Source organism: Lithobates pipiens, unplaced genomic scaffold, assembly GCF_037356315.1.
Source record: "Lithobates pipiens isolate NorthernLeopardFrog02 unplaced genomic scaffold, aLitPip1_a1.2 Scaffold_8, whole genome shotgun sequence".
Classification (NCBI taxonomy): Eukaryota; Metazoa; Chordata; class Amphibia; order Anura; family Ranidae; genus Lithobates; species Lithobates pipiens.
Window position 1 is genome coordinate 126,791,460 of NW_027507903.1, and position 24,156 is coordinate 126,815,615.

Consider the following 24,156-nt stretch of genomic DNA (forward strand, 5'->3'; position numbering starts at 1 on the left):
ACTTGCGACAGGGCCCTGGCGTTCCACCACCATGTGGGAGCCTCAAGACAGCAGGAGGGTGCCCACTGCAGAGCAGGAGAAAGGGCTCTGGGATGGGGTCAGGGGGCCCTGAAGTTTGTAGTTACACTTCTGACCCACTTTATTCTGTAAAAGAGGTCTAATCTTTATCTGAAAATGGGAATACCCTGGGAGCATAGGAAGGCAACCATTGAGGCTAGAACCTTGGTGAACATTTGATGTGTGGACAAAAGACCAAATGGTAGGTAGAGATGGGCCGAATGACCCCCTGTTCACCTGTTCAGTTCGCAGCAGAACTTTCAAACATCGCAAACGTTCAGAACCGAATAACGATCCCCATTGTAGTCTAAGGGACTCAAACTAGAAAAATCAAAAGTACCCATTTTGAAGGCTTATATGCAAGTAATTGGGCATACAATGGTTATGTGGGGCCCGGGTATTGCCATGGGGGACATTTATCAATGAAAAAAGTTTGTAAAAAACATTTTTAAATGAGCAGTGATTTACTGATGCTTAAAGTGAAACCATAAAAATAAGAAATAACAATAAAAATTAAAAATTCCTTTAACCACTTGCTTACTGGGCACTTCCTGACCAGGCCAATTTACAATTAGAGCTTTCTTTTTGTGGTATTTAATCACAACTGTTAAAAGCTCCTCGCTAGTGGCTGGAAAGCACAGCTAAAACTACGGTAAATCAGCGATTTACCGCTAATGCAGCTACGGCTGCAATGTGAAAGGGCTTTAAAAGTCCCACTAGTTCTGGGGGGTACTTTGTATTGTATAGAAATATAGACATAAATTTGTCTGCTTCAGGGTCAGAAAAATAGCCTCAGTATGCATTGTTTGGGGTTTAGATAGAGGGGATAATCCATACACACAATTTGAATCCAGAACCCCTGGATATTGGGGCATTCTCATAGTAAGTGGAAGAAGGTGCCAGGGGCTGTTGAACACATTGGAGGCTATGTGTCAGGCAGAACTTAAATAAATGATTTGGGTTAGGTAGACCCTGTGAAGTACTATATATATATATATATATATATATATATATATATATATATATGTGTGTGTGTGTGTGTGTGTAGCGCTGGTATCCTTGTCTTCTGATGTGTATTAGCAATTATAATAAAAGTCTATGGACGGTTCTATAGCTTAGTGTTTGGCTCCATCTAGTGGTCAAATACTGAAAGTGAACTTAAATGATATTTGGCTTTCAAGCATTGAACTATTTACAGGAAGTGACTGTTATTTACATTGGAGAGTTGACCCTTTTACCCAGGATGCAGAGTGACCTACCCATGGACACCCTCTCTTGCATTGCATGCTGGGTAGGAGATAAAAGGACCCTGAGCGGCCATTTTAGGTCTCCTGGGAGCGCATGGCCTTCCTGTGAAGACTTGTGCGGAGGCCTTACGGAGGAAGTGGCCTACTGCCCTTGCGGAACGCAACCCTGCTCGGTTGTGTGAGTGACCTGAAGTGCCAGAGACATAGTGATCGGATTGAGAGGATCCAGAGACACTTGTTTGAGCATCGGAAGACCAGGTCCACCTGTCGGAAAGGGACGGAGTGACGGAGCTTCAACTTTAACTGCTTTAACCTTGGATTACAAATTTATAAGGAGTTATCATTGCTAGTGAAGATCAGACGATAAAGACTGAGTACTTTAAGTGAGATCTCACGCATAGCTATAAAAGTAGGGGGAGCTCCCATATATATATATATATATATAATCACCTATCTACAAATATATATAGTAAAATATACTTTGGAGCCAGTGGTGGAGCCAGTGGATCCCGAGAGGACAGTACAGGTATATTGTGATATATTATATTGTACTGTATTGAATTGCACCACAGCTGTGTCAAAGGGACTGAGGCAAGTTAGTGGGGTTTTGTTACTAGAGTGCAGGCCCAAATCAAATCAGCCGCTCCTTCGGGGGTCAGTGCTACACATAGGGGCGTAATCAGGGATCCTGTCACTCTGAAAACAAGCCCACCCCCTTAGTGCCAGTATGGACCCCCTCACAGTGGCCCAGTGGTGCGAAGTGGAGGGCACACGCTCAGAAGCGAGCGTGGCCATTGAACTCCCAGGACAAGACTGGAGGGTGAACCAAGTTAAAGAAACTGTACAAGCATTGTCCCCAGACAGAAAGGCTTATGTGGTCGCAGTGAGACCAGACTATGGGACTGATTGCACTTACACATTACTAGAGTGGAGGCAGGGTGTCCCTGAAAACTTTCAAGGTGCCAGCGTAAAATTGTCAGAGATGACAAAGTTCTACCTGACATATCCCATCAGGTCAAAAGAGGACTGTCTGGGTTGGAAGCAGATAGAACCCTTTGACAAGGAAGTAGGGACCGCTGCCAAATCACAGTCAGAGCAACAGTTGGCTGACCTGAAAAGGCAATACAGTGACATACAGGAGAAGTTTCAGGAGACCTCCAGCATGATAGCCGAGCACATTAATGGATTACGTGTTGCACGTGGAGGCCAGAAAGACAGCCAGACTACGCCCAAACCGGAAAGATTTCAGCACTGATGGTCAGATAGGAGAGAGAGTGCAGAAAGATAAACTGTCTTAGAAAAACCTCCTGCATCAAATTGAGTTGGGGCTACAAAAAGGATATTCGGAGTCCGAAATCAGAGAGGCTGTAATCCATGCCATTATCCCAGGTTTTAATGTCAGCAACATGCTGGAGAGGAAAAGTGGATTGACTCTGACTCAGCTCAAGAGGATATTAAGAAGTTATTACGGGGAGAAAGATGTCGCTAAACTATTCCATCAATAATAATAAATATGGCACAGAGTAGTCAAGAAACTCCCCAGAACTTTCTATTCCGAGCCATTGAACTCAAGGACCGCCTGCTGTCTGTATCAAAGGGGGAAGACACTGGAGAGCACTTCGGAGCCGAACTGGTTCAGAAAAAATTCCAGAGGTCCATGACTACAGGACTAAGGAGTGATTATATCAAGCTACAGTTGAAGCAGTACCTGGAAGATCCCTCAACTCCAGATGAGATACTCCTTGAAAAAGTTAATTAGGCAGACAAGAAGGAGATCGAGATAGATCAGAAACAGAGGAAACTTCAACCTCCCAGCACCACAAGTGCCAAAGTACATCAGTTAGAGGTTCCCTCGAGCACTCGAGAACTCAGTGTCCTGACAGCGAGTGCTGAACAGAGACCGTGGTTTTCATCTACTCACCATCTACCTACAAGCCAGCTTGAACTGGAGAAACTGCTCCAGACACAGAAAGAAATACTGGAAATGATGGCTCTGTTGACTGCCAGATACACCATTCCTCCTGATCGAGAGGTTCCCATGCCCAAAGAACTGACCAGTCCAGGGTAGAAGAATTCAGGACCTGTTTCAACTGTGGAGGAGTCAGACATCTCAGGTGAGAGTGCCCAAGCCCAAGAAAGGGGACCACAAGCCAGCTTTAACCTTCAAAGAGCCCCAGTGAAGGAGTCAACTGGGCGCCCAGTTATCAAAAAAAAACTCCAATCCAACCTGTATGCACCAGACCCCTGAGACTGCAGTCAAGTCAAGATGGAAGAAGGAGAGGCCACAAAAGCCAACTGTAAAGGTACAAGTCACTAAGCAGACCAAAAGTGCCACTTCCCTTGGACTTCCTCCCAAGTTAGTGGGGCCCTCTCCAATTGTCCCCATCCAGATAGAGGGGATATACACCAAAGCCCTGCTGGACACTGAAGCAAAGGTGACCTTGCTCTACAGGGACTTCTATGACAAACATCTCAAGCACCTTCCATTACAAAAGCTGGAGGAGCTGGAGATATAGTGATTAGGGACCCAGAACTTCCCATATGATGGTTACCTGCCGGCCAAGCTCACTTTTGACCCGAGTACAGCAAGGAAGGTGGAAACCTTTGACACCCTTGGTAGGGGTGTGCCCTCGCCCCCTAGAGGAGCTGACAAAAGTTCCCTCATCATTGGAACAAACACTGACTTGGTGAGAAGACTACTTACACCGCTTGTATAGCAGGAAAGGACTCCCCCCACAAAAATACACCCAATGCTAGCCCAGGTGTACCGAGACCTTAAACAAGAAGAGAAGGCCCCAGAAGAGTGAGTGGGGAAAATCTGGCTTCTAGACAAGAAAGAGAGACTGGTTCAGCCAGGTGAAGTAGTCTGCCTAAGAGCCTCCATCAAGTTAAGCTGGAACAGACCGGGCCCTTTCATTGTTCTTGAGACTTCAAACCCAGAAGAACACAGGGGGTTAGAATCTTATCCCTGAAGTATTGCTAACCAAGGCATTGAAGAGGAATCACGGCAAGATTTCAGTCAGTGTTCGCAACACAGCAGCTGTGCCAGTGAGGGTGCCAGCCAGGAAACTATTAGGACAGGCCAGCCCAGAAACTCCAGTCTCGCCGTGTGGCTCAATGGGAGAACAAGCCAGAGAGACTCTCCAGGAAGAATTCTTCCTGAAGAACGCACCTCTTACTCCTGCCTAGATGGAGAGAGCTAAAGCCCAACTCCTGAGATGGAAGTCAACTTTCTCTACAAGTGAGTTTGATGTGGGGCTGGCAAAGAGTGCGACCCCCAAATTTGTCTGGAAGAAGACAAGCCCTTTAGGGAGAGAGTCAGACGAATCCCACTGGGGGATCTTGAAGATTTGAGGGAACAGCTGGCTGAACTCAAAAGGACGGGCATTATTAGAGAGTCCCTGAGTCCTTACGCCTCTCTAATAGTGGTGGTAAGGAAGAAAAACGGGTCCCTATGGCTGTGCATTGATTATAGGACCCTGAACCAGAGGACCATTCCTAACCAGTACACTACACCTCGGATAGAAGATACCTTGCAGAGCCTGTCGGGGGTGAAGTGGTTCAATGTGCTGGACCTAAAAAGCCGGTACTATCAGATTCCTGAAGATAGGGGAAAAAATGCTTTTATCACTCCTGTGGGCTTTTTCGAGTTCAATAGGATGCCGCAAGGCCTGTCTGGAGCCCTAGCAACCTTCCAGAGACTAATGGAGAAGACAGTGGGCGACATGAACCTAATTGAAGTGCTGGTATTCCTGGACGATATAGTGTTTGGTAGAACATTATAAGAGCACGAAGAACGCCTGGAGAAAGTCCTGAAGAGGCTCCATTAAGGAAGGCCTGAAGCTCTCCATGGAAAAATGCCAATTTTACCAACCCTCTGTGAACTACCTAGGACACATTGTGTCTGAAGAGGGAGTGGCAACAGATCCTGAGAAATTGGAAGCCGTTACTTTTTGGCCCAGGCCTACAAATGTGACCAAACTCAGATCATTCCTAGGGTTCTGCTCATACGACAGCAGGTTCGTGGAAGGGTTTGCCAAAATAGCCCACCCACTCACTGAGCTCCTGAAGAACCAGGAAGAAGCTGGTGCAGACTCAGACCAGTCTGGGAAGCCAAAGGAAGGGCCCAGGAAGAAGAAAGACTTTGGACTCCACAATGTAAGGAAGCCTTCAGACAATTGAAGTGGAGCCTTACCACTGCTCCAGTCCTGGCCTATGCAGATCCCGCCAAACCTTATGAGCTACATGTAGATGCCAGCCGAGACGGGCTAGGAGGAGTGCTCTATCAGGAAAATGATGGACGTCTGCGGCCCATTGCCTATGTGAGCCGAAGTCTCCTTCCCGCTGAAAGAAACTATGCTTTTCACAAGCTCAAATTACTGGCTCTGAAGTGGGCAGTGGTAGACAAGTTGAAGGATTATCTTTACGGGGTAGAGTTCATAGCCAAGACGGATAACAACCCCCTCACATACTTGCTCACCACCCCGAAGCTGGACGCCACTGGCCACAGGTGGCTAGCTGCTCTCTCGGCGTTGACCTTCAGCCTGAAGTACAGACCAGAAGTTGGTAACCGGGATGCAGACGCACTGTCAAGAAGGCCCCATGACTCCCAAAACCCCTCAGAAGACTGGACTCAACTTACCCCTGAAGGAGTAAGAGCTCTTTGTGAAAGGACAAGCCAGCAAGGGAAAGGTGGGGCCAGAGCTGAAGAAGTGGGAGTGACCTTAGTGGGGGTACCCAGGTGTTATTGTAACATCTTCCAGATTATGCAAGAGAGTCTTCCCAAGCTATCAAAAAAGCATCTCAGGAGAGATCAGGAGGAAGATTCACTCTGTGGGTTAGTGCTGAAGGCAATGGAGAACAAACAGCCTGATCTGCTGCAGAAGAGCCCCCAGAAAGAAGCCCAGCTACTACTGAAAGAGTGGGATCGGTTGCAGTTACAACAGAGGGTAGTCTACCGAAGGGGCCCCTCTGAAGATCCCGAAGAGAAGTGGCAACTGCTTCTGCCGGAAAAGCACAGAGAGAGGGTGCTGATAGCTCTCCACGACCACCATGGTCATTTAGGAGCCGAGAGGACTCTTCAACTCATAAGGGACAGATTCTACTGGCCTCACATGAGGACCGAAGTGGAGAGCTATTGTCATTCCTGCCTCAGGTGCATACAACGGAAGACTTTGCCTCAGAGGGCTGCCCCAATGGGCCACTTAGAGAGCCAAGGGCCTATGGATCTAGTCTGCATAGACTTTCTGTGTTTGGAACCCGGCCTGAGTGGGCAGGGGAAATTCTGGTGGTTACAGATCATTTCACCCACTATGCCCAGGCGTTCCCTACTAGAGACCAGCAAGCAGCCACAGTAGCAAAGACTCTCGTTAAAAAGGTCTGCGTCCATTATGGTCTACCTCAACGGATACATTCGGACCAAGGCAGAGACTTTGAGAGCACGCTGATAAAAAGACTGTTGGATCTATTAGGCATACAAAAGTCCAGCACAACTCCCTACCACAAGGGGACCCTCAACTGAACATGTTGGGGACTGCAGAACAGAAACCCCATTGGAGTAGGCACATCACTGTATTGGTTCATGCCTATAACAGTACCAAGAATGATGCTACTGGATATTCATCGTATAGGCTAATGTTTGGACATGAAGCCAGGCTACCAGTCGATCTAGCCTTTGGGACCTCCCTGGACCACACATCAGAGACCTCTCATCAAGGGTATGTGGACAGACTGCGGAGGAACCTGAAAATAACTTATGAGCAAGCTCGAGCCACTTCGAACATCAGAGAAAATAGGAATAAGAGGAACTTTGATCTAAAAGTAAGAGTTCAGGATCTTCAACCTGGTGACCGTGTCCTACTAAGGAATCTGGGCATCCCAGGCAAACATAAGTTGGCTGATCGCTGGAGATCACAGCCATATGTTGTGTGTAGGAAGCTCCCAGGACTCCCAGTGTATGAAATCAAGCCAGAAGAAAACACTGGGCCAGTGAAAACCGGGCATTGAAATCATCTCTTACCTCTCACAGAAGCAGTCAGGATAAGTCCAGAAGAGGATCTCCCCTCCACGTCCACTGCTGTGCGCAGACCAGTAACTAAGTCTCAGCCTGCCCCCTCTGGAGATGAGGATGAGGGAATGGAGATGAGTTGGTTGTGGCCACCTGAGACAACAGATACTGAAGTTGATGTTTCCTCAAAGACAGGAGAAGATATTAATGGGACTCTTAGGGCAGAGGCCCCAGAATTTGTGCCAATGACGCAGCAAGCGGAAGATCAAAATACCCCTGTTTACTCCCCATCACCAGCATCTGTGGAATGAGGATACTTGTTCAAGAATGGTGGATACACCAAAAAGGCAAAGAGAAAAGAGAGACCTTCGCCCACCAAAGAGACTGACTTATGATACACTGGGTGAATGCTCTAAAGCAACTCAACATACTAGCAAAAGAAACTCTGAAATGTCTGGTCCCTCTACTTCTGATTCGGTGAGAGACAACCCCAACTCACTCCTTCACACATCTGTACCGGACACTATGGTGTCAGCTGTGAGTGCACAGGACAGCTCCCCATCACAAATGAACTGGTGGGAAGCTCCTCTGTCTGTATTGTGTAACCGTACAGAGACAAGAATACAGGATAGAGTCAAGAGTTTGAACTCATTTGGGGACCAAAGCGACAAAGTAGTGAGAGTGTGTAGCACTGGTATCCTTGTCTTCTGATGTGTATTAGCAATTATAATGAAAGTCTATGGACGGTTCTATAGCTTAGTGTTTGGCGCCATCTAGCGGCCAAATACTGAAAGTGAACTTAAATGATATTTGGCTTTCAAGCATTGAACTATTTACAGGAAGTGACTGTTATTTACATTGGAGAGTTGACCCTTTTACCCAGGATGCAGAGAGAACTACCTATGGACACCCTCTCTTGCATTGGAGATAAAAGGACCTTGAGTGGCCATTTTAGGTCTCTTAGGAACGCATGGCCTGACCTGTGAGGACTTGTGCTGAGGCCTCCCGAAGGAAGCGACCTACTGCCCCTGCGGAACGCAACACTGCTCGGTTGTGTGAGTGACCTGAAGTGCCAGAGACACAGTGATCGGATTGAGAGGATCCAGAGAAACTCGTTTGAGCATCGGAAGACCAGGTCCACCTGTCGGAAAGGGACGGAGTGACGGAGCTTCAACTTTAACTGCTTTAACCTTGGATTACAAATTTATAAGGAGTTATCATTGCTAGTGAAGATCAGAAGATAAAGAAGACTGAGTACTTTAAGTGAGATCTCACGCATAGCTATAAAAGTAGGGGGAGCTCCCATATATATATATATATATATATATATATATATATATATATATATATATATATATATATATATATATAGATATATATTGTTTGTAACTGTTTTATCAAAGTTAATTGTCCTGTCAATCTATGTTGGATGGCAGTACAATTGCTGCAATCACCTATCTACAAATATATATAGTAAAATATACTTTGGTTAAGTACCTCGTTGTGGGGAGTATTGTTTATTGTTTATTTATTCTCCCAGCAGGTGGAGCCAGTGGATCCTGAGAGGACAATACAGGTATATTGTGATATATTATATTGCACCACAGCTGTGTCACGGGGACTGAAACAAGTTAGTGGGGTTTTGTTACTAGAGATCCAAATCAAATCAGTTGCTCCTTCGGGGTCAGTGCTACAGATTATATATATATATATATATAAATTGTGTTAAATGACAGCTTGGGAGATATTGTGACAGTGCAGTTCCCTGTTATGGTGTATGTTTTCCAGGATTTTCAACCAGTCAGGTTGAGGGGCTCCAGGATACTTGTTTAAAATTGAAGTTTTCAGTTTCCTCCATGGTTGGTAAAAATCCGGTTTGGGACCTGGATCCTCGAGATTTCGTAGTGGTCTGAAATCTCTAATCCTGGGACCAGGTTTTAGGAATAGTCAGGACACTGATTGTGCAGGTGGGTTCTGCCCCCCCCCCCCCTCCTAAGGAGTCCATTTGGGAGCAACTACAAGTGTGCATGTCTGCACAGTGCAGTCTGTGATAGAGCAGACAAAGGGCCCATGCCTGCGGGCTGGAGCAGCAGGAAAACTCGGAAGGAGAGTGCTAACAAAAAGGTACAGTGGCTATACGTGAATACAGAGACATGATACATGGTCAGGAAGACAGAGTCATAAAGCCAGTGCTGCTAATGAGAGCTAGGAGGCTAAATCTTATTTTGTTTTGCGTTTGATGGTGGAATCCCCTGTCTGGGCACCAATGCATTTTTTTGGATTTTTTTTCCTTTCTCTATGATAAAAGTGGGCCAATAAGCCCTTAAACGGCACAACTGGCATAGTCTCCACTCACTGGTAAGCTCTACACTAAAGTTAAACCACCCCCAAACATTACACTATATATCTATTGATATCTATAATCTATATCCACTTGCCAGTGAGATTTAGCCTGACAGGCAAGTTTTTTGGCTGAGGATGTAATGAGCAGGCTGTATAGTATGGAGGTCAGCATTATGGTTCCAAGCCACATACCATGTCTAATAAGGGCATAGGTGTTAGCGTTAAGAAGGTACTCGGGAATTGGATTCACAGGGCTTCTTAATTGTAGATATCTAAATAGCATATACAGTTGTGCCCAAAAATTTGCATACTCTTGGAGAAATGGTAATATACATTTTTAAAGAAAACATGAGTGAGCAGGCAAAACACATTTCTTTTATTTATTATGGGATGCATATTCAACTGTAGGTCATAACAAAATGGCACAATCATAAAACAAAACATGGCAACAAGTAAACAAATTAAATGACCCCTAATCAAAAGTCTGCATACTCTTGGTTCTTAATACTGTGCATTGCCCCCTTTAGCATCAAGACAGCATGCAGTTTTTTGTAATTATTGTCTAGGCCCTGAATTTTTGCAGGTGGTATAGTTGCCCATTTGTCTTGGCAAAATGCCTCCAGGTCATACAAATTCTTTGGTTGCCTTGCATGAAGCGTACGTTTATCTCCCCAGAATGGCTTGATGATATTAAGGTCGGGAGACCGTGGTGGCCACTCCAGAACCTTCACCTTTTTTTTCTGTAACCACTGGAGAGTCAACTTGGTCTTGTGCTTAGGGTTATTGTTGTGCTGGAAAGTCCAAGAACATCCCATGAGCAGCTTTCATGCAGAAGAATGCAAATTGTCTGCCAGTATTTTCTGATAACATGCTACATTAATCTTGCCATCAATTACCATAGGGTAATCCATACCTTTAGCGCTAACACACCCCCTGAAGACATCAGTGAGCCACCACCATGCTTCATGGTGAGGATGGAATTCTTGTTGCTATAGGCCTTGTTTATCCTTCTCCAAACATAGTGCTTATGGCTGTGACCATAAAGCTCTATTTTGGACTGTTCACTTCAGATTACAGTGTGTCAGAAGGTGTTGTCGGGCATATTGTAATCAGACTTTTTTTGTGGCATTGGTGCAGTACAGGCTTCTTTCTGCCAACTCGACCACACAGCTCATTTTTATTCAGGTATCGTTGTATTGTGCTCCTTGAAACAACCATAGCATCTTTTTCCAGAGCAGTCTGCATTTCTCCTGAGGTCACCTGTGGGTTTTTCTTTGTATTCCAAACAATTCTTCTGGCAGTTGTAGCTGCAATCTTACTTGGTCTAGCTGACCTTGACATCAAGAGATCTCCAAATTTTCCACTTCTTAATAAGTGATTGAACAGTACTGACTGGCATATTCAAGGCTTTGGATATCTTTTTATATTCTTTTCCATCTTTATAAAGTTCCATTACCTTGTTACACAGGTCTTTTGCCAGTTATTTTCTGCTCCCCATAGCTCTGTATCTAGCCTGCTCAGTGAATCCACATGAAAGCTAACAAGCTCATTGACTATTTATAAACAGACACTAATAGTAATTTAAAAAAGCTACAGATGTGGGAAATTAACCATTAATTGCCATTTTAACCTGTGTGTGTCTGTACCAATGCCAAACATTCCAGGATATGTAAACTTTTGATCAGGGCCATTTGGGTGGTTTCTGTTATCATTACGATTTAAAAGGAGCCAAATAACTGATAATAAATGGCTACAGTAATGTTTAGGGGTTTATCTTTTTTGTGTAGAGCGCACCAGTGAGTGTAGACCACACCAATTGTGCTGTTTGAGGGATTGTTGGGCTACTTTTATTGAAGAGAAAGATAAAGTCCATACAATCTAGGTTTCCATGCAGGTTTCCACCTTTAACACAAAATGATGTTCAGCCTCCTGGCTCTTTTCAGAAGCCAAGCGGCTCTGACTTTGTGCCTCAGTCTTCCCGACCATGTAATAGGGAACCTCAGTTAGCATTCTTTCTTCCACAGCTTACTGTTGCTCCGCTTGGGCCCTCTGTTCCATCAGACTGCGCCATGCAGCCCACTGGCTGCTCCCTTACACACCTGGACTCCTCTGGAGGGTGGAGCCCAGAACCCTGGTCCTGACTCTTACAAAAAGCCCAGAACCCACCTTCACAGTCAGTGTCCTGGCTATTCCTAAATCCTGGTACCAGGATTGGAGATTTCATCTCACCTGGATCACTGCGAAATAACCAGGTCCCAAACTGGATTTTACCAATCACAGAGGAAACTTTAAAAATAAAACAAGCATCCTGGAGCCCCTCAATCTGCCTAGTTGAGAATCCAGGGTGACATACACCATAACAGAACCATACTGTCACACCCCCCTTTTTTTGAGACCCAGAGGGAGAAACACACAACTTACTTCTTTTGGCACCTCTGTGCCAGCTACCGTTTAAAGGAATCCAATCCTGTCTGACCTTAATGCTCCTAGAGGGTAACTCTACCCACCACTTCCATTGGTGTCTATATTTAGGTCTAACTGTCACTCTGCTACAGGCTCTAATGAGACCTTTCCTATGTATACTTCCACAAGTGCTTCCTCCGAAATTCTAACATGGCCCCCCCCTGTTTTTTTGATCAGCCCTTCTGCCTCCTTACTTTGGGTTCCCAGCTTTCCCAATACCTCTCTCAGGATTACTGTCCCGTGGCTGTATTTCTATGGTTTTTGTAACAGGACCACCTGTCATGGATTTGCCACCCAGCGCAGGGGTCACCTAAGGGTTAACAATAGTGCAGATGGATTTCAGTAATTGGTTCCAAACTGCCTTATTTAAACACCCCAGCTGCACAGAGACTTTGCTGTCTGATCTGCAGCTTGTGCCTGTGACTACCTGTTCCTGTGATCCAATCTGTTTTCTGTGTTTGACCCGGCATGTTTGACTACGATTGATCTCTGTTCCCCTGGCTTGCTTTGTGACTACGCTTACCTCTACCCTTACCTTGGCTTATATCCTGTTGCCAAACCTTTGTCTGCATTCCAGGGTGAACACGGGAAACTTACAAGGCACCACCTCGCCTGGTGTCCCCACTCTTTCCACCTGGCTGTTAGGAGGTGAAACCTCTGACATTTTGTACTCTTTTTTAATTTCTTCAAAGCATTGCACCACTTTTACATGAAGTAGTTCAGCAGTGTACCCAGAGGCAACTTTTAACACTATCAAATTCAGAAACAAACCATTCCTGTCTTGTTCTTTTTTGTTCTGTATATCCCAAAGTTCAAGCATCTTCTTATTACTTTTGTTATGAACCAGCCCCTTGACTCCAGACCTAAGTCTGTAGACATATATGGAACTGGAAACACAGAGAGACTCTTTCACTGAGACTTGAGAAGTTGAAACTTTTAAAGGAACATCCTCCCCCTCTCCCAGTAGAGCTTTGCTGTCTCTCCACAAGTGGCTGCATGGGCTCCTCCTGAATCTCCTTTCCATGACCTTGAACAGGCACACTCCATGGTCTACCAGTCACATGACTAACCTTAACATTTTTGCTATTTGCAACCACACTCAGTCCTAACCTCTGGTCAGCCTCTCTCCTTGCACTGAATGTTGGCTTGTTTTCCTCTGTTGCTTGGCTCAAAGCTGCCAAGTGGCGCTTGCACCGGTCCAAAGCAGATTTAAACACAGGCAAACTCTCTTTCCCTCTGGACACCCTATACTCGCAGTCACTTATCTGCACAGAACAGGAGCACTGTCTCTTTAAGGGGCCTCTTCCTTCCTGGTACAACACCTGCTGCACATACTGCAGAGCACAGGTAGTTTCTGGCAAAAGCTCGCTGGTATAACACGCAAGGATCGCCAGTTCTGCCTACTGCATCCAAGCACCACTTGTAATGTTTAGGGGTTGTTTAACTTTAGTGTAAAGCTCACCAGTGAGTGGAGACTAGGCCAGTTGTGCTGTTTGAGGGCTTGTTGGCCTACTTTTATTAAATAGAAAGAAAAAGTCCATACAATCTAGGTTTCCCATGCAGGCGGTTTTCACCATTACCACAAAATAATGTTCAGCCTCCTGACTCTTTTAAGCAACCTCACTGCTCAGGCTTTGTGCCTCGGTCTTCCTGACCATGTAACAGGGTCCCTGTATCCATGTGCAAACACTGCCCCTTAGTTAGCACCCTTTCTTCCACAGCTTTACTGCTGCTCTGTGGCTTACGCATGCATTTGCAAATGTGTGTAGACTAAACCCCTGTTTTTAACGCATACTGTTAGACAGGTTATCTGGTTGTTTGTGGGCTGGTGGTAAGTAAAGCTTGGTTTTTTCCTCGGTTTATCCTTGGGTTTGTTTGTATCTGTTGTTAGCCTTCCAAGCTTCTTACTGCGATAGCCAGCTATAGGTGTGAGCGGGTGGCATCTTTTTGTGTCACAGGTTGTGTTTTTGGTCAGGCATCTCACTGACACCTGTGTTGCCATTGTGCTGGGTGTTCAGTGTGCTACTGTACCTTTAAGAAGGGGTGGCTCCCCTTCAGTCCACCTGCTTTTACCTATCCATCAGAATGCATGTGCCTCCACTGTGGGGACACCTTTTAAGTTAGTGTTAGGTACCACAGATATTGGGGTGCCTTGGCGTGGCTCTGTGGCTTACGCATGCATTTGCAAATGTGTGCAGACTAAACCCCTGTTTTTAACGCATACTGTTAGACAGGTTATATGGTTGTCTGTGGGCTGGTGGTAAGTAAAGCTTGTTTTTTTCCTCGGTTTATCCTTGGGTTTGTTTGTATTTACTGCTGCTCTAGCCCACAGGCTTGGACCCTCTGTTCCATCTTAAACTGCAACATGCAGCCCTTTGGGTTCTCCCTTGCACACCTGGACTCCTCGGGAGGGTGGAGTTCAAACCCTGGTCCTGACTCTTACAAAAATCCCAGAACCTACCTTCTGGGCTCCTGGATATTTCTAAATTCAGTGTCCTGGCTATTTCTACATCCTGGTCCCAAGATTGCAGATTTCATCCTACCCGCATCACTCCGAAATCTCCAGGTCCCAAACTGGATTCTACCCAGCACAGAGGAAACAGAAAAACAGATTCCTCTGAATAAAACAAGCATCCTGGAGAACCTCAACCTGCTTAGTTGAGAATCCTGGGCAACATACACCATGACAGGGAACCATACTATCACACTATATATGATCACTATCCGCAAATACAGTTTTTTAGAATGATCAGTCATATTTTCAATATCAATGCCAAAATTTCACGATTTCTTCCAAGGTATGCAGACCTTTGAGCCCAACTGTAAGTAGGGAAAGAGAGTTCATCTTTCAATAAATGAAAGGGGCTAAGGTTTTCTGAAAGTGGTTGTAAAGCTTTGATTTTTTTTTCTTTTTTTATAAAAACAACAATATACTTATACTTACCTGCTTCTGTGCAATGGTTTTGCACAGAGCAGCCCCAATCCACTTCTTCTGGGACCTCCTGCCGATGCTTCAGGCTCCTCCTTTTGATTGGGGTTCCCCACGGAAAGCCGCTTTCCATGGGGGTACCTGTGTGGACTCGCTCTGGAGTTCTGCTGCATCAATTGACACAGACAGGGGGACTTGGCTTTTGATTCACAGCAGCAGAAGTCAATGGCTCCTGCTGCTATCAATTTGTCCAAGGAGAAAAGGGACAGCAGCTGGACCGTATCTGAATCAATTAAGAAAAAAAGGGAATCTGGGACAGCTGCAATACAGAAGGTTTTTCACATAATGTAAAGAATGTATTATGGTGAAAAACCTTGAGACTTTACAACCGCTTGAAGTGAGAAGGTGGTATAAACAGTAAATGCACATAGAGGCCTATAACTGGTTTGGAGATCATGGGGAATTCACACAGGTGTTTATTGTGCCATATAGGGAAGAAGCCATTGATTGCGGGACAGAATAGTACATTGTAACTTTTTTTTTTTGGAATGGCACATGTCCCCCAGGCAGTGCCCACCTCCTTATGCCCTTTGAAGTCCTTGCCTATTAGCTGTGAAAACACCCCCAAATGATTTTCAATATTTGCCCCATTGACTTTAATAGAGTTTGGATTCAAATTAATTTACAATATGTTTGAAGAATACCCCATGAATCAAACCCAGGCACATGCTTGTTGCTATTACTCACTAAGCAAGGAACCTCTTAACATCTGAAGGAACCCTGGTTAAGAAAGGCTGGCTTAATGCTTTAAATTTAAGTGTGAGGAATTCTTTTGCAATTTGCTGGGTAGATCTTCCTAATGCTCACTGGAACTAAAGAAGTAGCTTAGGGAATCTACAAAACATCTTCATTACAGAACAAATCCAGCTGAATATAAACTTCTACTAGCTGGTCACCCGCATCTACTTTTTGTATGTGTATATGTCTATTTAGCATGGAGTGTTCTGTACTATGTCAACTGGTATGTAACAAACAAACTTCTACTAGCTGTGTATCATACACAATTTACACATTTAAATAAATACTTGTTTACGTTTTTTCATCCTTTCATATCAGTACCACTGATCTTCTGAAGCCGGTTTGCTGCATTGGATATCTAAGGTGAGTTTCCTAATAGCGACAACAGAGGACCATGATTGCATAATGTGTGTTGACAAGGCCACTTATAATTTCCTTCATAAGAACATGCAACAAGGTGACAATACTGGAGCCCAGCTAGGATCCAGGCACAAAGCATTGCTACAGAAAGTGCTTAGATTTTATATATACTGTATATTCATCATCACATTTTAGCACAGGTTGGTGTATGCAGTTTTTGGTGACAGCTGCTTCCTTTATTATTTGACTGTGTAATTGTCACTATATGTTTTATGATGAACACTATTTTATTGTGAATATTATTTCGTTTTTTTGAGTACTTTCTATAGAATATTTTTTGATAAGCGTAGTTTTTTTTTTTTCCACTTTTGTTTATATTGCCACATGGAGTTCCTAAACAATGTCCTTTATGGCAGGATCACTAGGTATTATTTTAATTAAAGCTGCAGATTTAAAAATATTATATTAGAGAGATATTAGATGATATGATTATACAATAGAGCATATTTTGGATAGAATATAGAGATGTAGGTATCTTTAAGTCTTGATGGCCTCATAGAAAGTAGCTTAAAAACATACATTAGTCTGACTGAAGCCAACATCTCTAACGATGGGTGAGAGAAAAAGATGACTCATCAGTGACTTGAGAAAGTCATTTAGCTGTTACTACTTGAATGATGGCTGGGGAGGCCATTAACTACAAGGCAGTCTTGATTTGTTGTAGTTTAGAGCAAAATATTAGGCAGTAATGCCGTGTACACACGGCCGAACTTTTCGACAGCAAAGGTCCGACGGAACGAATCCGTCGGACAATACGACCATGTGTGGGCTTCATCGAACCTTTGCTGCCGAAAAATCAGACGGACTTTAGATTTAGAACATGTCTCAAATCTTTCCGACTGACTAGAGTCCCGGTGGAAAAATCCGTTCGTCTGTATGCTAGTCCGACGGACGAAAACCGACGCTAGGACAGCTATTGGCTACTGGCTATGAACTTCCTTATTCTAGTCCGGTCGTACGGCATCACGTTAGAATCCATCAGACTTTGGTGTGATTGTGTGTAGACAAGTCCGATTCGACAGAAGTTTGTCGAAACTCAGTCGAAAAGTCAGATGGAGTTCAGTCCGTCGAAAAGTCTGGTTGTGTGTGCACGGTATAAAATTACAGATAAAATAGTTAAATTTTTTGTTTTACCACTCATACAGAATTGAAAACATGCTTTTCTGATATATCCTGGCTTCATAGTGCAGCCATTATTATGAAAAACACAATTAATAGTAGCCCGGATCACTATGATGAGTAATTTAACCAAGATACAATTTAGTGCACAGTCAGAAAAAAAAAAATGGTACTTGACTGATTTTTTTGCTCCATTATCAGGAACACCACATCAGACCACCTAGGCATACTGTCACTGCATATCGACTAGAGCAGGGAACCCCAAGCCCCTGTACCAGTCTGTGGCTTGTCAGATGCCAGGCCACACTGCCTCCTGTCCCTTCAGCTACTGCACATATGCTGGCTCAGTGAATCAATCAAGAAAAGCAAGCCAAGCGCCGAGCTTGAGCCAAAGTCTCCCCTAAAAGCACACACAAACACCAGGCAACAACTAACAGTGCCAATCCTGCAACACCACACAGTTGGTGCGAGATTTCATAGGTGGTACAATGCCACAGGCGGGGGCGTATTGCTCTCCTCTGCTCAAACACTGCACAAAGAAAACTACATCTGGTAGCAAGTGACATACTGCAGCTGGTGGAAAGTGACATGCTGCATCTGTGGCGGGTGACGGTGGCAAATGACATGCTGCTTTTGTTTGCAAGCAACATGCCGTGTCTGGTGGCAAGTGACACGCTGCATCTAATGGTAGGTGATGTGTCAAGTTACACGCTGCATCTGGTGGCAAGTGACACACTGCATCTAGTGACAGGCAAGGTGGCAAGTGACATGCTTCATATGGCGGCAGGCAAAAGTAGCAAGTTACATGCTGCATCTGGTGGCAGGCGAAGGTGGCAAGTGACATGCTGCATCTGGTGGCAGACAAAGGTGGCAAGCTGCATCTGGTGGCAGGCAATGGTGGCAAGTGAAAAGCTCAGGCAGCCCACTGATTCTGTATTATGGTGAGTTAAACTATTTAATCATATATGACAATGTAATAATGTGCTACAATCATTGATGACCAGCCATCAATCCCCGTAGAAAGACCTGCTGCATCTGGTGGCAAGTGACACGCTGCAGGGGACACGCTGTATATGGTGGCAAGTGACACACTGCATTTAGTAACAGGCAAGGTGGCAAATGACATGCTGCACATGGTGGCAGGCAAAGGTGGCAAGGGACACGCTGCATCTGGTGACAGGCAAAGGTGGCAAGTGACACGCTGCATCTGGTGGCAAGCAGGCTCTGGTGGCAGGTAATGGTGGCAAGTGACACGCTGCATATGGTGGCAGGTGACAGTGGCAAGTGAAAAGTTCAGGCATCCCACTGATTCTGCATTATGGTGAGTTAAACTATTTCATTATATATGACAATGTAATAATGTGCTGCAATCAGATGACCAGCCATCAATCCCCGTAGATACACAGAGTACCCCCTTGCCCTATAGGGAAATACATTTCTTTTGTTTGAGCTGCCCTGTTGATCCTCTTTTGGCATGATTCGTGATCATAATGCAAGACCCATCTTTTGTTTTCTTGTGTTTGATGTGTGTTCAAAGCGTTCTCTATTCACAAGTCTGTAGATTTCAATTTACTTTATTAGTGTAATGTGGATTACTACTCTGACACTGCATTTAACCTACTTTGCACTGCGTTTCTGTGGAGGCATCAGGTCCCCTGCAGCATTTTATGTCTGAATACATGTGGTTCGGTAGCACAGTATTCAAATGCAAAAGACAGTATTTATCAACAACCCTTGCCTGCACAAATTCACTGGACTCCTAATAACTCCAAGCCCTTCAGCTCCTAAGAAACACATACTGTATAAATCTATGTGCATAAAGTACTGTACATCTTTAACCACTTACCCACTGGGCACTTAAATTCTTCCTAACCAGACCAATTTTCAGCTTTCGGTGCACTCACATTTTGAATGCAATTACTCAGTCATGTAACACTGTACCTATATGAAATGTTTAATAGAGTAAATATAGGCTGCGCTAGAATGGTGCTACACCTAATAAGTCTGTGTCCTCGTTTATAGTCATAAATCCACAGGCAAAAATGATCTGCATAAAATGTAAACACACAACTGGTATAAAGTGCACAAGTACAATATGTGCCAAAAGAAAACTTAATGGGGTTATATTAACCCCTTTTAACTGAACAGTGCCACCGTATTCAAAATATACATATATTAATCATAAAGACATTATATATAATCAAAGAAATCGTGATAATAATTGGTACAACTTAGTATCAAAAGTGCTTAGTGCATAATAAACTGTGACAGCAAAATTACATAAATAGTGTTTAAAAAAGTGCATGTGCATAAATCATATAAGTGTTCCTATATCACAAAATGTGATCGGTCCTTTGTAGCAGCCAGTCTTAAAATGTGATTTAAAGCGGGAGTCGCCGTTTTTTTTTTTTAAAGCCAGCAGCTACAAATACTGCAGCTGCTGACTTTTAAAATAATGACACTTACCCACCCAGCGCGCCCGCGATGTCGGCACCCGAAGCCGATCTCTCGATCGTCTCTTAGGTGCTGCCGCCGCCATCTTGGGTATGGGAATCAGGAAGTGGAGCCTTGCGGCTTCATTTCCCGGTTCCCTACTGCGCATGCGCGAGTCGCGCTGCACAATAAGGATGGTCCCCGCTGTCTCTGGGATCCGTGTGTTTCCCAGCAGACAGCGGGGGACCTTTGGAAAGGGGCGTAGATTCTGCGGAAAGGGGCGTAGATTCTGCAGAAGCCTGTACAGGTACCTGCACCCCCCTCCCCCCTGAAAGGTGCCAATTGTGGCATCGGGGGGGGGGAGGGTTCCAATGAGTGGAAGCTCCACTTTAGGGTGGACCTCCGCTTTAAAACACTTTTGCTGAATGGCATGAAATAGATGCAGATAACGTGATCTCCACTGATCATACTATTGGCATGCTTCTATATCGATCCGTGATTCCAAATCATGCATAGGTGCAATCCGATGACCCCTTATGGTAATAAGCTTACCTTAGAGGCTGTGATCAGCTTTTACACTTATGCCGCATACACACGATCGGACTTTCCGGCAGACTTGTTCCGGCAGACCAGAGTCCATCGGACAATTCGATTGTGTATGGGCTCTGTCTGAATTTTTCTTCCCAAAAGTCAGATGGACCTAGAAATAGAATGTTTTAAATCTTGGTCAGCCGGAAGCCCGTTCGTCTGTATGCTGGTCCGACGGACCAAATACGACGCAAGGGCAGCTACAGCACCTGCCCGCGAGAATGCTTCCAGTGCAATCCTATCCCGCTGGTTCTCAGCTACAGGGTACTGTACACCAGGCCCTTAGATCTGGTATGGATTTTAAGGGGAATCCCCTATGCCGAAAAAACAGCGTGGGGTCCACCCCAAAATCCATACCAGACCCTTATCCAAGCACGCAGCCCAGCTGGTCAGGAAAGGAGGTGGGGACGAGTGAGCGCCGCCCCCCCTCCCCCCCGAACCGTACCAGGCTGCATGCCCTCATGCCGCCACCTTCTTCTTCTTCTTTCTTCTTCTCTTCTTCTGATGTTGACACGACACTCTCTCCAGCTGTAATGCCAGGGATGCGTTACACGGAGACTTAAATAGGCATAAGGGGTGAGGTCACAGGGTGATGTCACATGGTGACCCCGCCCTGTATGATGTCACAGTCCCGGGGGACTGTACAGCATGTGACATCACCAGGTGACCCCACCCCTTATGCCTATATAAGTCACCGCGCAACATGTCCCCGGTATTACAGCCGGAGAGAGCGTCGTGTTAACATCAGAAGAAGAGAACAAGGAAGAAGAAGAAGGTGGCGGCGGTGGCAGCGAACGAGAAGACCAGGACAACGCTAGTAAAAGAGCTGGAAGAAGATAGCAGAGGAGCCCGGAAGAAGAACCGAAGAGCGGGAGAAGAGGCTGGAAAGAACCCCGAAGTCGGAAGAAAACCCCCGGAAGGCGACGATGACGAAGGAGAAAGCCGGGCTTCTCCACTAGCAAAAGAGTGGCAAAAGAGCAGAAGATAGCGGACAAGCCCGGCGAGAAGACCCCCGAAAGTCAGAAGAAGTCCCCCGGAGTTGCCTAATAAACTACTTTAAAAACCTGTGTTGTGTGTTTTTTATTTACACTTTTTCCCCCCAGGTGAATGTGTAGGGGTACATCATACCCCATACTCATTCACATAGGGTGGGGGGCCGGAATCTGGGGGCCCCCTTATTAAAGGGGGCTCCCGAATTCCGATAAGCCCCCCGCCCGCAGACTCTGACAACCAACGGCCAGGGTTGTCGGGAAGAGGCCCTTGTCCTCATCAACATGGGAACAAGGTGCTTTGGGGTGGGGGCCCGCAGGGCGCCCCCTTCCCCAAAGCACCCATCCCCCCATGTTGAGGGCACGTGGCCTGGTATGGTTCAGGAGGGGGGGTGCTCACTCGCCCATCCAAAAGTCAGTTCGTGTGTGGTCGTGTGTGGGCAAGTCCGCTCGTTTCGGAAAGTCCGGACTAAGTCCGCCGGATAGTCTGATCGTGTGTACGCGGCATAAGTGTAAAAACTGGCCACGCGCTCTAAGGTGAGCTTATTACCATAAGGGGTCATCGGATTACACCAATGCATGATTTAGAATCACGGATGGATATAGAAGCATGCCAATAGTATCATCACTGGAGATCACGTTATCTACATCTATTTCATGCCATTCAGCAAAAGTGTTTTAACCACTTGCAGACCGGACCATTTTGCTGGTCAAAGACCAGATCACTTTTTGCGATTCGGCACTGCGTCGCTTTAACTGACAATTGCGCGGTCGTGCGACATGGCTCCCAAACAAAATTGACGTCCTTTTTTTCCCACAAATAGAGCTTTCTTTTGGTGGTATTTGATCACCCCTGCGGTTTTTATTTTTTGCGCTATAAACAAAAATAGAGAGACAATTTTGAAAAAAACGCATTATTTTTTACTTTTTGTTATAATAAATATCCCCCAAAAATATATAAAAAAACATTTTATTCCCTAAGTTTAGGTCGATACGTATTCTTCTACATATTTTTGGTAAAAAAAATCGCAATAAGCAATTATTGATTGGTTTGCGCAAAAGTTATAGCGTTTACAAAATAGGGATAGTTTTATAGCATTTTTATTAATAATTTTTTATTATTTTTTTTTTACTAGTAATGGCGGCGATCAGCGATTTTTATTGTGACTGCGACATTGTGGGGGACCCATCGGACATTTTTGACACATTTTTGGGACCATTGTCATTTATACAGTAATCACTGCTATATAAATGCAGTGATTCCTGTGTAAATGACACTGGCAGTGAAGGGGTTAACCAGTGGGTGGCAGTGTAGGGGTTAAGTGTTCCTAGGGGTGTGTTACTAACTGTGGGGGGGTTGGGCTTTCATTTAGTGAACACTGATCTCTGCTCCAATCACATGGAGCAGAGATCAGCGTCACTAGTTGCTAGGCAGAATGGAAAAATGCTGTTTACACTGCATTTCCTCCATTCGGCCGCTCCGTGAGACGATCGCGGGGATGCCCGCAGCGATCGAGTCCGCGGGTCCCGTGACCGGACTCACGGGGGTCCCGACCAGCGCGGGAGCGCACCACCGGCGGCGCGCTCCCGATGGCAGGGCGGCATTGAATATTGGACGTACCTGTACGCCAATATGCCTGCCCGTGCCATTCTGTCGACGTACATCGTCGTGCGCTGGTCGGGAAGTGGTTAAATCACATTTTAAGACTGGCTGCTACAAAGGACTGCTCACCTTGTGATTTGGGAACACTTATATGATTTATGCACATGCACTTTTTTAACACTATTTATGCAATTTTGCTGTCACAGTTTTTTATGCACTAAGCACTTTTGATACTAAGTTGTACCAATTATTATCACAATTTCTATGATTATATATTATGTCTTTATAATTAATATATATATTTTTTGAATACGGTGGCACTGTTCAGTTAAAAGGGGTTAATATAACCCCATTAAGTTTTCTTTTGGCACATATTGTACTTGTGCACTTTACACCAGGTGTTTACATTTTATGCAGATCATTTTTTTGCCTGTGGATTTATGACTATAAACGAGGACACAGACTTATTAGGTGTAGCACCATTCTAGCGCAGCGTATATTTACTATATTATATATTGTGCATGAACGTATGAGACGTGTTTAACATTTGCAGCTTAATAGTGGTATATTGGCAGAGGGAGGCATTTAAGGCTCACAGGATTTTGTTGCTTCTTATATGAAATGTTTGTCCTTTTTTTCACACAAATAGAGCTTTCTTTTTGTGGTATTTAATCACCGCTGGGTTTTTTTATTTTTTACGCTATAAAAGAAAAAATACCTAAAATTCTGTTAAAAAATGCATTTTTCTTCGTTTCTGTTATAACATTTTGCAAATTAGTAATTTTTCTTCATATATTTTGACCAAAATTTATACCGCTACATATCTTTGGTAAAAATAACCAAAATTTGGTCTTTGTGAAAGTTATAGAGTCCACAAGCTATGGTGCCAATCTCAAAAATTGATCACACCTGAAGTACTGACAGCCTATCTCATTTCTTGAGACCCTAACAATCCAGGAAAGTACAAATACCCCCCAAATGACCCCTTTTTGGAAATTAGACATTCCAAGGTATTTAGTAAGAGGCATAGTGAGATTTTTGAAGTTGTAATTTTTTCCCATAATTCTTTGCAAAATCAAGATTCTTTTTTTCTTTTTTTTTCCACAAAATTGTTATATTAGCAGGTTATTTATCACACACAGCATATGCATAGCACAAAT